Consider the following 17,534-nt stretch of genomic DNA (forward strand, 5'->3'; position numbering starts at 1 on the left):
GATGGATGGGCACTTAGAGAAAATGAAGAGAAACTTAGAACTGTTGAGCAAGGAAGATGAAAACCAATTGGTGGATGTGAAGGAGGAAGTGGAAGAGCAAGAAGAAGAGGCACCTGTGTCAAGCCAAATTTCAATGAAGAATGAGGTTGTGGAGATATTTGAACCTGAGACTGTATACTCAAAGAAGCCACTTGAGATGACAAAGGAACATGAAAACTCACAACCCTCACAAACTTCCCTGAACCAAAACTTCTCAGCACTTGAATCCATAATTGGAAGATATAAAGAGGAGATGAAAAAATCTTGGAAAGATCAACAAACCTCTTCCATAAAAGTGCTATTAAACCAGATGTTGAGAGCAAAAGAGGAAGTGGAGGAACAAGAAAGTGAGGAAGACAATCAAGGAAGTCCAAGCTCAAGTGAAATAGAGAATTACATAGATGAAGGGCTCATTGAACCACCAATGTAAGAAGCTCTTGATGAAGAAAACACTCTAACTAACACACAACCACCAAGTCTTGATATCCAAGATGTGACCAAGCTACCATTGAACCTATCAAGGAAGAAGGAGAGGTCAACCATAAGCAATCCAACCCCTGGAACACCAGCAAGAAAGCTCAATCAAACAATTAACAAAAGGAAGCTTGTTAGGAAGAGGTCAAGAAAAGGGACACTGAATGGCTCCTCTTTACCATTGAGGTTATTTCTCTTAACAAACTGGAAGTTGATGGGTTGGAAATGAATTCCAACACAAAACTCACCGGCAAGTGTACCGGGTCGCATCAAGTAGTAATAACTCACTTAAAGTGAGGTCGATCCCACAGGGATTGATAGATCAAGCAACTTTAGTGGGTGATTAGTTTAGTCAAGCTAACATTGAGTGAATTGTGTGAAGTTGATCAACAGAATGTAAAGAGCAATGAATTGTAAATTGCAGAAAGTAAAGTGGACAGAAGCTTAAAGAGCAAGAAATGTACATTGCAGAAACTTAAATGACAAGAAATTTAAATTGTGGTGTATGCAAAGGGGAGTAGGTGCTGGAAATTAAAGGGAGCAATAGATCAAGCAACTGGAAATTTAAATTGCAAAAAGAATAAAGGAAATTGGGTGCTGGGATTCAAAACTGATCAAGATAATATAAATTGCAGTGAATCAGAGAAATGTAAGATGAAGGGAATTGCAGAAGAACTAAAACAGAATTGATAAATTGCAAAGGAACTAAAATAGAAATGAAAACTTGCTTTAGAATGAAGTTCAAAGAGGCAACTGAGATCAGATCTTTAATTCTTGAAATCAGAAACAAACAAATCACAAGGAAACTCAACAATGGAGAGATTCAAGAGAATTCTCCACAGAGCTCCAAAAATCCAAATCAGAAAGAAAGTAGAAGTTTCAGAAGAAGTAGAATAAAAACCAGAAAGCACAAATTCAGATTTGATCTTCAATTCTTCAAATTCAAAAAGGAAAACTAAAAGAGAGAGCTTTCTACTCCTACTGCTCCCTAGTGGAGCCAACCTCCTTTCAAAATTGAAAATGATGCCTTATATAGGCTTTACAAAGTGAAAATGAAAATGAAATTAAAATTAAAAATAAATTACAATTAAATAAAATTCCTATTCTAGCTATCTCTTGTACCTTTAAGTGATGATAATGGGCTTTGCTTGCTTTAGATTTGAAGAAGAGTGGATCCGGATTGGTTTTTGATTGAAAAATAGACCATGGGACACATCCAGGGTAGTGCTCGGTTGACAAGGAGAGCGCAACACTCAAGGCTTGTTTCCTTGGCCCATGCCTCCTTTGTTGCGTGACATCCCCTGGGCACTGCCTCCTAGCGCTCAGTGAATGGAGAGAGCGCAGCACTCCCTTGTTTTTCTTTTTGTTGAGGCCCAAAAAAGTTAACAAGGTTAACTTAGTGCTCTCCTTGAGAGCGCTACCTTGGCTTGATGGGCTTCCCTTGGTCTCCCTCTTTGAATCTTGGAAGCTTCATTTTGGCCAATTTCCTTCTTATGTTTAGCGCTCCTTCCTTGCTTTCCTTGTGTCTCCCCCTTTGAATCTTGGTGAAGCCACTTTGGTCTATTTTTGCTTGTTTTTGGTCCTTAAAGATGCCTTTCACTTGTGCCTTAATTTCATGCCAAATATGAATTGCCATATATCCTTGGAAAGCTCAGAAAGTCTCCTTTCTAACGCAACTAGAAGCACATCAATTGGACATCTGTAGCTCAAGCTATAACCCTTTGAGGAAGGGATGGTCATGTTGTGATCGCCCAAGTTTAACTTAGTGAAAAATCTTGCTTCCAAGCTGAAATGTTTTTCACGATAATGCTAGGTTAACGTGGCTAACCGAGCATTGTGAGTCAAGCTTCCTTGATTTGGTCATGGGCCATGCTTAAAAGCATGGCCTAAGGCTCCAAAGTGTGCTCCAACTTCAAAGTGTGCCCCAAAACTCTTTTTTTTTTCTTTTTCACTTATTTTGTGCTTCTTTGCTTCTTTTTCTTCTTATTTCCTACAAAATTAATTAAATTAAAGGATCAAAGAAATATATCATTTAAGCACCAAAGCATTCAATATTAAAGCACAAATCATCAATTTCTTGTATGAAAGAGCATAGAAAAAACATGACATGTTGACATGTCATCAGAAGAAGAGGAAGAAATTCATCAGCTACAGGTCAGTAGTTTTTCCTTTCTTAGTTATTTCAATAAAGGAGTTAAGTAGATTTCTCTGTATTGCAAAGAGCTAAGTTTGGTGTTGCACACCAAAATAATTAAGGGGTGAATGTTGGATGCTAAGTTTGGTGTTCCACAAAAATTTCATTAAGGACACATTGTACCCTCAGCATGACTAGTATCGGCTCCAAATGATAAGAGAAACTACTTAATAATTGTTATGTTTCTAGTTTTTAGTTTTTTTTTTCTAGTTTATATCTGTTTTCTAGTTCATAGTTGTTTTCTAGTTAATAATAAAAAGTACTTGATGTTTCATGCATGTATTTATTCTGCTGCACATAGAAGTAGGCAAGAAACTAAGTTTGGTGTTCCTACACCAACTTAGGTTCAGAGAATCACAAGCATACATGCATGATAACTGTTTCTCAAGTGCTTGGGGAACAAGCAACTTTCAATATCTCTTGTAGGAAGTCATTCAATCTCTTGGAGGGAAAGATACATCATCAGGTGGATGGACAAAGGAAGGACATAGAACCCAACAATGATGATGACACAGAAGAAACAAATGGACTCCAAGAGGTTGTATTATTCTCTGATTGACTTTAGCTCAAATATGCTAATTGAAAGTGCAAATATCCCCTGTTGATTAGTGTCCTATTAGAATTATTTACTGTCTGTTTGTTTTCATGCTGTTATGGCTTGCTAGTCTAAGTGCTTGATTCACTTTCATCTTACTTGAATTATATGCTTTGAATAAAAGAAAAATAACTGTGAAATAGAGAAAGAGTAAAAGTCTGGTATGATATGGGACAGAATAAGGTTATGTGGTGGTATGTGCTGGCTCATTAACTGATTTATAAATAAGGCTGAATGTTGGCATGACTTTGTGATATGAACTTGAGTTACATTTGATGAGACTTGACAAATGAAAGAGGTCCATAACAAAAGAAAGAAAATACAAGAAAAGAAGAAACAAAAGAGAAATAAACAAGGCTGGGCACCAATGGCTTATGATTTGGATATATGCCTGTGATGTTCTTGTACAAAGATAAACTTGGATAACTAGGTTCTAAGGGGTACTTCATCATCTGGCAACTTGGGTTAACTAACTCGGGATTGCCAACCGAAAGTCCACCAAGAGCCGCATTTAGTAACCCAAAGAGGTGCTGGACATCAATTTCCAAAGAACAAAAACAAGCTAAATGCCTGTGATGTGTGTGTGCTAAGGAGAGGCTTGAGCAAGTAGGCCCATAGGGGTGTTTTAACACCTAGCATCTTGAACCAACTGGGGCGGGAATGCTGGCTGAAAGCTTACTGATGAGCGGAAAATTTATACGCTTTTTGGCATTATTTTTAGATAGTTTTTAGTAGGATCTAGCTACTTTCAGGGATGTTTTTATTAGTTTTTATATAAAATTCATATTTATGGACTTTACTATGAGTTTGTGTGTTTTTCTGTGATTTCAGGTATTTTCTGGCTGAAATTGAGGGACCTGAGCAAAACTCTGATAAAAGGCTATCAAAGGACTGCTTATGTTGTTGGATTCTGACCTCCTTGCACTCGAAATGGATTTTTTGGAGCTACAGAACTAAAAATGGCGCTCTCTCAACGGCTTTGGAAAGTAGACATCCCGAGCTTTCCAGCAATATATAATAATTCATACTTTATTCGAGATTAGATGACGCAAACTGGCGCTCAACGCCAGTTCCATGTTGCATTCTGGAGTCAAACGCCAAAAACACGTCACGAAACAGAGTTGAACGCCAAAAACACGTTACAACGTGGCGTTCAACTCCAAGAGAAGCCTCTGCACATGTAAAGCTCAAGCTCAGCCCAAGCACACACCAAGTGGGCCCCGGAAGTGGATTTTTGCATCAATTACTTACTTCTGTAAACCCTAGTAGCTAGTCTAGTATAAATAGGACATTTTACTATTGTATTAGACATCTTTGGTCTCAGTTTTAATCTATCATTCATTTTAGGAGACTATTGATCATGTTCATGGGGGCTGGCCATTCGGCCATGCCTGGACCATCACTTATGTATTTTCAACGGTGGAGTTTCTATACACCATAGATTAAGGGTGTGGAGCTCTGTTGTACCTCGAGTTTTAATGCAATTACTACTATTTTCTATTCAATTCAGTTTATTCCTGTTCTAAGATATTCGTTGCACATCACCATGACGAATGTGATAATCCATGACACTCATTATCATTCTCACATACGAACGCGTGACTGACAACCACTTCCGTTCTACCTTAGACCGAATGCATATCTCTTAGATTCCTTAATCAGAATCTTCATGGTATAAGCTAGTATTGATCTCGGCATTCATGAGAATCGGAAAGTCTAAACCTTGTCTGTGGTATTCCGAGTAGGATTCAGGGATTGAATGACTGTGACGAGCTTCAAACTCGCGATTGTTGGGCGTGATGACAAACGCAAAAGAATCAACGGATTCTATTCCAGCATGATCGAGAACCGACAGATGATTAGCCGTGCTGTGACAGAGCATTTGGACCTTTTTCACTGAGAGGATGGGATGTAGCCATTGACAACGGTGATGCCCTACATACAGCTTGCCATGGAAAGGAGTAAAAAGGATTGAAGGAAGGCAGTAGGAAAGCAGAGATTCAACAGGGATAAAGCATCTCCATATACTTATCTGAAATTCTCACCAATGGTTTACATAAGTATTTCCATCTTTAATTTATATTTATTTATTTATTATTATTCGAAAACTCCATAACCATTTGAATCAGCCTAATTGAGATTTACAAGATGACCATAGCTTGCTTCATACCAATAATCTCCGTGGGATCGACCCTTACTCACGTAAGGTTTATTACTTGGACGACCCAGTGCACTTGCTGGTTAGTTGTGCGAAGTTGTGAAGAAAGTGCTGAGTTAGTAGATGCGCATACCAAGTTGAATGCCATTATTAGAGATCACAATTATGTGCACCAAGTTTTTGGCGCCGTTGCCGGGGATTGTTTGAGTATGGACAACTGACGGTTCATCTTGTTCCTCAGATTAGGTAATTTTCTTTTTTGTTTTATTTTCAAAAATTTTTCAAAAAAATCTTTCAAAAATTTATCACCTGTTTTCGAAAATTTTTAGAGTTTTTTAGAGTGAATTCTAGAGTTTCATCTAACATGTTGAAGCCTGGTTGGCTGTAAAGCCATGTCTAATTCTTGAACTGGAGCTTTAGACTAACATTATATTATTCCTGGAATTCTGATTGAGGACTTTGGATTCATTACTTCCTTTTCCAAAATATATTTTCGAAAAAAATAAAATAAAAATACGAAAAAAAAATTTAGAAAATCATTAAAACCAAAAATATTTTGTGTTTCTTGTTTGAGTCTTGAGTCAATTTTTAAGTTTGGTGTCAACTGCATATTTCTAAAAATTTATGCATTTTTCAAAAATTCATGCATGTGTTCTTCATGATCTTCAAGTTGTTCTTGGTAAGTCTTCTTGTTTGATCTTGATGTTTTTTTTGTTTTGTGTCTTTTTGTTATTTTTCATGTGCATTTTTGCATTCATAGTATCTAAGCATTAAAGATTTCTAAGTTTGGTGTCTTACATGTTTTCTTTGCATAAAAATTTTTTCAAAAATATGTTCTTGATGTTCATCATGATCTTCAAAGTGTTCTTGGTGTTCATCTTGACATTCATAGTGTTCTTGCATGCATCATTGATTTTGATCCAAAAATTTTCATGTTTTGGGTCATTTTTATGTTTTTCCTTCTCATCTTTCAAAATTCAAATATATATATATATCTTTTCCTTTTTTCTCTCATAAATTTCGAAAATTTGAGTTGACTTAGTCAAAAATTTTTAAAACTTAGCTATTTCTCGTAAGTCAAGTCAAAATTTCAAATTTAAAACTCTTATCTTTTCAAAACTTTTTCAAAAATTAAATCTTTTTCATTTTTTTTACTATTTTTCGAAAATTTTTAATTTGAATTTTAAAATCTTTTTCTTATCTTTATTTCAAAATTTAAAAAACTTTACTAACAATTAATGTGATTTATTAAAAAATTTGAAGTTTGTTACTTTCTTGTTAAGAAAGGTTCAATCTTTAAATTCTAGAATCATATCTTTTAGTTTCTTGTTAGTCAAGTAATTAAATTTTAATTTAAAAAAATCAATTCTTTTTCAAAATATCTTTTCTATCATATCTTTTTCAAAATTTTATCTTTTTCAAAAATTTGATTTTAAAATGTCTTTTCCAACTTCTTATCTTTTCAAAATTGATTTTCAAATCTTTTTCAACTAACCAATTAACCTTTGTTTATTTTTTATCTTTTTTAAAACCACCTAACTAATTTTAGCTCTCTAATTTTCGAAAATTACCTCCCTCTTTTTCAAAATTCTTTTAATTAACTAATTGTTTTAAATTTTAATTTTAATTTTAATTTTAATTCTTCCTTTAATTTTCGAAAATCACTAACCCTTTTTCAAAATTAATTTTTGAATTCTCTCCCTCTCATCTTCTTCTATTTATTTATTTACTAACACTTCTCTTCATCTCAAGAATCTGAACCTATCTTCAGCCTTGTGTTTGGATTCTTACCTTTTCCTTCTTCTATTCCTTTCTTCTTCTACTAACATAAAGGAATCTCTCTACTATGGTAAAGAGAATCCTTATTATTATTTTTTGTTCCCTTCTTTTTCATATGAGCAAGAGCAAGGACAAGAATATTCTTGTTGAAGCAGATCCTGAACCTGAAAGGACTCTGAAGAGGAAACTAAGAGAAGCTAAATTACAACAATCCAGAGACAACCTTACAGAAATTTTCGAAAAGGAGGAGGAGATGGCAGCCGAAAATAATAATGCAAGGAGGATGCTTGGTGACTATACCACACCTACTTCCAAGTTTGATGGAAGAAGCATCTCAATCCCTGCCATTGGAGTAAACAATTTTGAGCTGAAACCTTAACTAGTTGCTCTAATGCAACAGAACTGCAAGTTTCATGGACTTCCATCAGAAGATCTCTACCAGTTTTTAACTGAGTTCTTGCAGATCTGTGAGACTGTTAAGACTAATGGAGTAGATCCTGAAGTCTACAGGCTCATGCTTTTCCCCTTTGCTGTAAGAGACAGAGCTAGAATATGGTTGGATTCACAACCTAAAGATAGCCTGGACTCATGGGATACGCTGGTCGCGGCCTTCTTGGCTAAGTTCTTTCCTCCTCAAAAGCTGAGCAAGCTTAGAGTGGATGTTCAGACTTTCAAACAAAAAGATGGTGAATCCCTCTATGAAGCTTGGGAAAGATATAAGCAGATGACCAAAAGGTGTCCTTCTGACATGCTTTCAGAGTGGACTATTCTGGATATATTCTATTATGGTCTATCTGTGTTCTCTAAGATGTCACTGGACTATTCTGCAGGTGGATCCATTCACCTAAAGAAAACGCCTGCAGAAGCTCAAGAACTTATTGACATGGTTGCAAATAACCAGTTCATGTACACTTCTAAGAGGAATTCCGTGAATAATGGGACGCTTCAGAGGAAGGGAGCTCTTGAAATTGATGCTCTGAAGGCCATATTGGCTCATAATAAAATGTTGACTCAGCAAGTCAACATGATTTCTCAAAGTCTGAATGGATGGCAAAATGCATCCAACAGTACCAAAGAGGCATCTTCTGAAGAAGAGGCTTATGATCCTGAGAACCCTGCAATGGCAGAGGTAAATTACATGGGTGAACCTTATGGAAACACCTATAATTCATCATGGAGAAATCATCTAAATTTCTCATGGAAGGATCAACAAAAGCCTCAACAAGGCTTTAATAATGGTGGAAGAAATAGGCTCAGCAATAGCAAGCCTTTTCCATCATCTTCTCAGTAACAGACAGAGAATTCTAAACAGAGCCCCTCTAACTTAGCGAACATAGTCTCTGATATGTCTAAGGCCACTTTAAGTTTCATGAGTGAAACAAGGTCATTCATCAGAAATTTGGAGGCACAAGTGGGCCAGCTGAGTAAGAAAGTCACTGAAACTCCTCCTAGTACTCTCCCAAGCAATACTGAAGAGAATCCAAAAAGAGAGTGCAAGCCCATAGACATAATCAACATGGCCGAACCTAGGGAGGAAGGAGAGGACATGAATCCCAATGAGGAAGACCTCATGGGACGTCTCTCAAGCAAGAAGGAGCTCCCTATTGAGGACCCAAAGGGATCTGAAGGTCATATAGAGACCATAGAGATCCCATTAAACCTCATTCTGCCATTCATGAGCTCTGAAGACTATTCTTCCTCTGAAGAGGATGAAAATGTAACTGGAGAGCAAGTTGCTCAATATCTAGGAGCCATCATGAAGCTGAATGCCAAATTGTTTGGTAATGAGACTTGGGAAGGTGAACCTTCCTTGCTCATTAGTGAACTAGATACATGGGTTCAGCAAACCTTACCTCAAAAGAGACAAGATCCTAGAAAATTCTTAATACCCTGTACCATAGGCACCATGACCTTTGAGAAGGCTCTGTGTGACCTAGGGTCAGGCATAAATCTTATGCCACTCTCTGTGATGGAGAAGCTGGGGATCATTGAGGTACAACCTGCCATATTCTCATTACAAATGGCAGACAAGTCAGTAAGACAAGCATATGGATTGGTAGAGGACGTGCTAGTAAAGGTTGAAGGCTTTTACATTCCTGCTGATTTCATAATCTTAGACACTAGGAAGGAGGAGGATGAATGCATCATCCTTGGAAGACCTTTCCTAGCCACAGCAGGAGTTGTGATAGATGTTAACAGAGGAGAATTAGTCCTTCAATTGAATGGGGACTACCTTGTATTTAAAACCCAAGGGTGTTCCTCTGCAACCATGATGAGGAAGCATGAAAAGCTTCTCTCAGTACAGAGTCAAACAGAGCACTCACAATCAAACTCTAAGTTTGGTGTTGGGAGGCCACAGCCAAACTCTAAGTTTGGTGTTGAATCCCTAAATCCAAACTCTCAGTTTGGTGTTGGGAGTCTACAACATTGACCTGATCAGCTGTGAGGCTCCATGAGAGCCCACTGTCTAGCGAGTGACATTAAAGGAACGCTTATTGGGAGGCAACCCAATTTTTATTTATCTAATTTTATTTTTATTTTATTTTTCCTTTATGTTTTATTAGGTTCATGATCATGTGGAGTCACAAAATAAATACTAAAATTAAAAATAGAATAAAAAACAGCAGAAGAAAAAGTACATCCTGGAGGAAGGGCTTACTGGCATTTAAATGCCAGTAAGGAGCATCTGGCTGGCGTTCAATGCCAGAACAGAGCATGGATCTGGCGTTGAACGCCAGAAACAAGCAGCATCCTGGGTTTAAACGCCAGGAATACACCCTGAGGAGAGCTGGCGCTGAATGCCAGAAACAAGCATGGAACTGGCGTTCAACGCCAGAAACATGCTGTAAATGGGCGTTGAACGCCCAAAACAAGCATGAAGCTGGCGTTCAACGCTAGAAACAAGCATCTATCTGGTGTTGAACGCCAGGATTGCATGCAGAGGGAGTTTTACACGCCTCATTGGTGCTGGGATGATAATCCTTGACACCTTAAGATCTGTGGACCCCATAGGATCACCCCAGGATCTGTAGATCCCACAGGATCTCCACCTACCTCAACTCACCTTCTCTCATTTTCACACAATCCAATAACACTCTTCCCCAAAAATCCTTCAGCAATCACCTCAATCTCTCTTCCCCATCACCTCTTCACCACTCACATCCATCCACTCTTCCCCATAAAACCCACCTACCTTCAAATTCAAATTCCTTTCCCACCCAACCCACCCAATATGGCCGAACCTTAACCCATCTCCCTCCACTATATAAACCCCTCCTTTCTTCTTCATTTTCACACAAAACAACCCTCTCTTCTCCTCCTTGGCCGAAACACTACTCTCTCTCCCTCTCTTCCATATTTTCTTCTTCTTCATCTATTCTTTCTTCTCTTGCTCGAGGGCGAGCAATATTCTAAAGTTTGGTGTGGTAAAAGCATAGCTTTTTGTTTTTCCATAACAACTTATGGCACCTAAGGCCGAAGAAACCTCTAGAAAAGGAAAAGGAAAGACAAAAGCTTCCACCTCCGAGTCATGGGAGATGGAGATATTCATCTCAAAAGCCCATCACTAAGAAGAGGATGGAGCAAACAAGAGAGCCCACTCATGGATCCCAAGAGACGCATGAGGAAGCTCATCACCAAGAAATCCCGAAGATGCCTCAAGGGATGCACGTTCCTCCCAACAATTATTGGGAACAACTCAACACTTCTCTAGAAGATTTGAGTTACAATATGGATCAATTAAGGGTGGAACATCAAGAGCACTCCATCATTCTCCATGAAATTAGACAAGATCAAAGAGCAATGAGGGAGGAGCAACAAAGGCAAGGAAGAGACATAGAAGAGCTCAAGGACATCATTGGTTCTTCAAGAAGAAAGTGCCACCATCACTAAGGTGGACTCATTCCTTGTTCTTATTTCTCTATTATTTTTTTTTCGGTTTTTATGCTATATGTTTGTTTATGTTTTGTGTCTTTACTTCATGATCATTAGTATGTAGTAACTATGTCTTAAGGCTATGAATAATTCCATGAATCCTTCACCTTTCTTAAATGAAAAAAATGTTCCTATTTCAAAAGAACAAGAAGTACATGAGTTTCGAATTCATCCTTGAAATTAGTTTAATTATATTGATGTGGTGACAATATTTTTTATTTTCTGAATGAATGCTTGAATAATGCATATTTTCGATCTTGTTGTTTATGAATGTTAAAATTGTTGGCTCTTGAAAGAATGATGAACAAAGAGAAATGTTATTGATAATCTGAAAAATCATGAAATTGATTCTTGAAGCAAGAAAAAACAGTGAATAGAAAAAGCTTGCGAAAAAAAATAGAAAGAAAAAGAAAAAGCAAGCAGAAAAAGCTAATAGCCCTTAAAACCAAAAGGCAAGGGTAAAAAGGATCCAAAGCTTTGAGCATCAATGGATAGGAGGGCCTAAGCGGCTAAATCAAGCTGTCCTTAACCATGTGCTTGTGGCATGCAGGTCCAAGTGAAAAGCTTGAGACTGAGTGGTTAAAGTCGTGATCCAAAGCAAAAAGAATGTGCTTAAGAACTCTGGACACCTCTAACTGGGGACTTTAGCAAAGCTGAGTCACAATCTGAAAAGGTTCACCCAGTCATCTGTCTGTGGCATTTATGTATCCGGTGGTAATACTGAAAAACAAAGTGCTTAGGGTCACGGCCAAGACTCATAAAAGTAGCTGTGTTCAAGAATCAACATACTTAACTATGAGAATTAATAACACTATCTGAACTCTGAGTTCCTATAGAAGCCAATCATTTTGAACTTCATAGGAAAAAGTGAGATGCCAAAACTGTTCAGAAGCAAAAAGCTACAAGTTCCGCTCATCTAATTAGAACTAATATTCATTGATATTTTTGGATTTATAGTATATTCTCTTCTATTTATCCTAATTGATTTTCAGTTGCTTGGGGAAAGCAACAATTTAAGTTTGGTGTTGTAATGAGCGGATAATTTATACGCTTTTTGGCATTGTTTTTAGATAGTTTTTAGTAGGATCTAGCTACTTTTAGGGATGTTTTTATTAGTTTTTATGTAAAATTCATATTTCTGGACTTTACTATGAGTTTGTATGTTTTTTTGTGATTTCAGGTATTTTCTGTCTGAAATTGAGGGACCTGAGCAAAACTCTGATAAAAGGCTGTCAAAGGACTGCTTATGCTGTTGGATTCTGACCTTCCTGCACTCGAAATGGATTTTCTAGAGCTACAAAACTCTAAATGGCGCGATCTCAACGGCGTTGGAAATTAGACATCCAGAGCTTTCCTGCAATATATAATAATTCATACTTTATTTGAGATTAGACAACGCAAATTGGCGCTCAACGCCAGTTCCATGTTGCATTCTGGAGTCAAACGCCAGAAACATGTCACGAACTAGAGTTGAACGCCAAAAACACGTTACTACATGGCGTTCAACTCCAAGAGAAGCCTCTGCACGTGTAAAGCTCAAGCTCAGCCCAAGCACACACTAAGTGGGCCCCGGAAGTGGATTTTTGCATCAATTACTTACTTCTGTAAACTCTAGTAGCTAGTCTAGTATAAATAGGACATTTTACTATTGTATTAGACATCTTTGGTCTCAGTTTTAATCTATCGTTCATTTTAGGAGACTATTGATAACGTTCATGGGGGCTGGCTGACGAGCGGATATTTTGTACGCTTTTTGGGGGTAATTTCATGTAGATTTTAGAATGTTTTAATTGGTTTTTAGTAGAATATTATTAGTTTTTAGGCAAAAATCATATTTCTGGACTTTACTATGAGTTTGTGTGTTTTTCTGTGATTTCAGGTATTTTCTAGCTGAAATTGAGGGAGCTGAGCAAAAATCTGAGTTAGGCTGAAAAAGGACTGTTGATGCTGTTGGATCCTGACCTCCCTGCACTTGAAATGGATTTTCTGGAGCTACAAGAGTCCAATTGGCACGCTCTCAATGGCGTTGGAAAGTAGACATCCAGAGCTTTCCAGAAATATATAATAGTCCATACTTTGCGTGAAGATAGATGACGTAAACTGGCGTTCAACGCCAGTATCATGCTGCTGTCTGGCGTCCAGCGCCAGAAACAGGTTACAAGTTGGAGTTCAACGCCAGAAACAGGTTACAACCTGGCGTTGAACGCCCAAAACAGCCCCAGGCACGTGAGAAGCTTAAGTCTCAGCCCCAGCACACACCAAGTGGGCCCCAGAAGTGGATTTCTGCATCATCTATCATAGTTTACTCATTTTCTGTAAACCTAGGTTACTAGTTTACTATTTAAACAACTTTTAGAGACTTATTTTGTATCTCATGACATTTTCAGATCTGAATTTTATACACTTTGACGGCATGAGTCTCTAAACTCCATTGTTGGGGGTGAGGAGCTCTGCAGCGTCTCGATGAATTAATGCAATTGTTTTTGTTTCTCCTTTCAAACATGCGTGTTCCTATCTAAGATATTCATTTGCGCTTAATTATGGAGAAGGTGATGATCCGTGACACTCATCACCTTCCTCAATCAATGAACGTGTGCCTGACAAACACCTCCGTTCTACATCAGATTGAATGAATATCTCTTAGCTTCCTTAATCAGAATCTTCGTGGTATAAGCTAGAACTGATGGCGGCCACTCTTGAGGATCCGAAAAGTCTAAACATTGTCTGTGGTATTCCGAGTAGGATTCAAGGATTGAACGGCTGTGACGAGCTTCAAACTCGCGATTGCTGGGCGTGATGACAAACGCAAAAGGATCAATGGATCCTATTCCAACATGATCGAGAACCAATAGCTGATTAGCCGTGCCGTGACAGAGCATCTGGACCGTTTTCACTGAGAGGATGGGAGGTAGCCACTGACAATGGTGATTCCCTACGTACAGCTTGCCATGAAAGGAGCCTTGCATTATGAAAGTGAGTAAGCATTATGTTGTAGGGATTCAGAGGACAAAGCATCTCCAAAAACCCCAACATATTCTCCATTACTGCACAACAAGTAACTATTTCATACTCTTTTATTTTCCTAATAATTCCAACTGATAATTTTAATTAATATCCTGACTAAGAATAATAAAACAAACATAGCTTGCTTCAAACCAATAATCTCCGTGGGATCGACCCTTACTCACGTAAGGTATTACTTGGACGACCCAGTGCACTTGCTGGCTAGTGGTACGAAGCTGTATTAAATAGTCCATTAATATTGGCATACACAATTTCGTGCACCAAGTTTTTGGCGCCGTTGCCGGGGATTATTCGAGTTTGAACAACTAAAGGTTTATTTTGTTGCTTAGATTAGGAAGAATTTATCCTTTCTTTTTACTAGAATTGCATCTTTTGTTATCCCTTTTTAAAAAAATTTTCAAAAATATTATTTTTCTTTATCAATTTTTAATTTTTTTCGTGAGTTTAGTGTCTTGTTCTAAGTTTGGTGTCAATTGCATATTTTATATTTTTCTTTAAAATTTTCGAACTTGTGTTCTTTGTTCTTCATTGATCTTCAAGTTGTTCTTGTTTATTTTTCTTGTTTGATCTTGAGTTTTTCTTGTTTTGTATCTTTTCTTGTTTTCCTTGTGCTTTTTCAAAATATTAACTTTCAAAAATTATACTTTTATCCATAAAAATAATACATCTTTAAAATACGTTACATTTTTAGCTCAGTTGGTTATAGCGTTGGCTTATGTTCTTGGCAATTGGGCATCTTCTTTTTAAAATCTTTCTTTTTAAAAATAATTTTTCTTAATTTAATCTTGTGCCAAACTTTAAGTTTGGTGTTTTCTTGTTGATCTTTCTTTAATTTTCGAAAATTTATCTTGGTTTTCTAAAAATTTTAAGTTTGGTGTTCTTTCTTTTGTTCTTGGTGTTCTTGTGAATCTTCAAGGTGTTTTTGAGTCTTTCTTGTGTTTTGATCTTAAAATTTTTAAGTTTGGTGTTTCTTGGTGTTTTTCCTCCAAAATTTTCGAAAATAAGGAGCATTAGATCTAAAAATTTTAAGTCTTGTGTCTTTTGTGTGTTTTTTTTCTTTCATCATAAAATTCAAAATTAAAAAAAATATATCTTTTCTAACTACTTTTAAAATCTAACTTCGAAATTTTTTATATAAAAATTTCAAATTTCAATTTCAAAATTTTTTTCGAAAATCTTTACAAAATGTTTTTAATTTCTTTTTTTTTATTTTATTTATTTCGTTTTTATTTATTCCATTTTTATTTTATTTTTATTAAATAAATAATATCAACAAACATATCATCTCCCTTGTTCCATCATGGAATTAAGTGGAAATGAACAGTCTAGGAGGACTCTGGGGTCATATGCTAACCCCACTACTGCTTCGTATGGGAGTAGTATCTGTATACCCTCCATTGGAGTTAGTAGCTTTGAGTTGAATTCTCAGCTCATTATCATGGTGCAGCAAAACTGCCAGTATTCCGGTTTCCCACAGGAAGAACCTACAGAGTTTCTGGGACAATTTTTATAAATTGCTGACACAGTACATGATAAGGAAGTAGATCAGGATGTCTACAGATTATTACTATTTCCATTTGCTGTAAAAGATCAAGTTAAGAGGTGGTTAAATAACCAGCCTAAGAACAGCATAAAAACATGGAAACAGTTGTCAGAAAAATTCCTGAATCACTATTTCCTTCCAAAACGGATGACACAGCTAAGGCTAAGCATCCAAGGCTTCAAACAAGGATATAATGAATCCCTTTATGATGCCTGGGAGAGATACAGAGAGATGCTAAGAAAATGCCCCTCTGAAATGTTTTCAGAGTGGGTGCAATTAGACATCTTCTACTATGGGCTTACAGAAAAAGCTCAGATTTCTCTAGACTACTCAGCTGGTGGATCTATACATATGAGAAAAACAATTGAAGAAGCTCAAGAGCTTATTGATACAGTTGCCAGAAATCAGCATCTGTACCTAAGCAGTGAATCTTCCATGAAAGAAGAAGCTAAAATAGTAACTGCTGAACTCAGTCCTGTGGATCAAGCTAACGAATTCAATCAGCAATTAGACTTTCTAACCCAGCAACTAGCCGAATTCAAGGAAATACTACAGGAAACAAGAATGGCTAACAGGAATATGGAAGTACAGTTAAAGCAAACAGAAAAGCAACTGTCAAAACAAATAGCAGAAGAATGCCAAGCAGTTCAATTAAGAAGTGGGAAAATATTAAATACTTCACTTCAAAGCAGCAGGAAGCCAAGAAATGAACAAATAGCTACTTAAAATCCCTCTGAGGACAATCAGAGCCCAGAGAGGAATAATGCTGGTGCTGAACGCCCAGACCATGCTCATTCCTGGCGTTCAACGCCAGAAACAAGCATGAATCTGGCGTTGAACGCCCAAAGGGAGCACAGTTCTGGCGTTCAGACGCCAGTAATAGATAAGGAGTTGGCGTCTAACGCCACTCTAGCTCCCACCCCTGGCATTCAAACGCCAGTGGGGGATCAGTCACATACAAGTGCTGATAACAACCCTTCTGAAAAGGCTTCCCAATCCACATCTGTAGGCAATAAACCTGTAGCAACTAAGGTTGAGGAAAACAAAGCCAAAATGCCTTATCCTCAAAAACTCCGCCAAGCGGAACAGGATAAGCAATTTGCCCGCTTTGCAGACTATCTCAGGACTCTTGAAATAAAGATTTCGTTTGCAGAAGCACTTGAGCAAATACCCTCTTATGCTAAGTTCATGAAAGAGATCTTAAGTGATAAGAAGGATTGGAGGGAAACTGAAAAAGTTTACCTCACTGAAGAATGCAGTGCAGTCATTCTGAAAAGCTTACCTGAGAAGCTTAAAGATCCCGGGAGCTTTACGATACCATGAACATTATAGGGTAATTGTACCAAGCAAGCTCTATGTGACCTTGGGGCAAGTATCAACCTGATACCTGCATCTATTATCACAAAGCTCGGTTTGACTGAAGAAGTCAAACCAACCCGGATATGTCTTCAACTTGCTGATGGCTCCATTAAATACCCATCAGGCGTGATTGAAGATATGATTGTCAAGGTTGGACCATTTGCCTTTCCTACTGACTTTGTGGTGCTGGAAATGGAGGAGCACAAGAGCGCAACTCTCATTCAAGGAAGACCTTTCCTAGCAATTGGCCGAACCCTCATTGACGTCCAAAAAGGGGAAGTAACCTTGAGAGTCAATGAGGAGGAGTTCAAGTTGAATGTTGTCAAAGCCATGCAACATCCAGACACCCCAAATGACTGCATGAGTGTTGATATTATTGACTCTCTGGTAAGAGAGGTCAATATGGCTGAGAGTCTCGAATCAGAGCTAGAGGACA

The 17,534-nt window shown here is 37.5% G+C and overlaps 1 non-coding gene across 1 annotated transcript; it reads right to left on the bottom strand.

The window, feature by feature from the left end:
- Positions 1-7,885: 7,885 nt before the first annotated feature.
- LOC130977310 (small nucleolar RNA R71) lies at positions 7,886-7,993 on the bottom strand. Its single transcript, XR_009085008.1, has one exon. It is a non-coding gene; the product is annotated as a small nucleolar RNA R71 (small nucleolar RNA).
- Between the last annotated feature and the right edge of the window lie 9,541 nt (positions 7,994-17,534).

The sequence above is a fragment of the Arachis stenosperma genome, chromosome 4, assembly GCF_014773155.1.
Source record: "Arachis stenosperma cultivar V10309 chromosome 4, arast.V10309.gnm1.PFL2, whole genome shotgun sequence".
Lineage (NCBI taxonomy): Eukaryota > Viridiplantae > Streptophyta > Magnoliopsida > Fabales > Fabaceae > Arachis > Arachis stenosperma.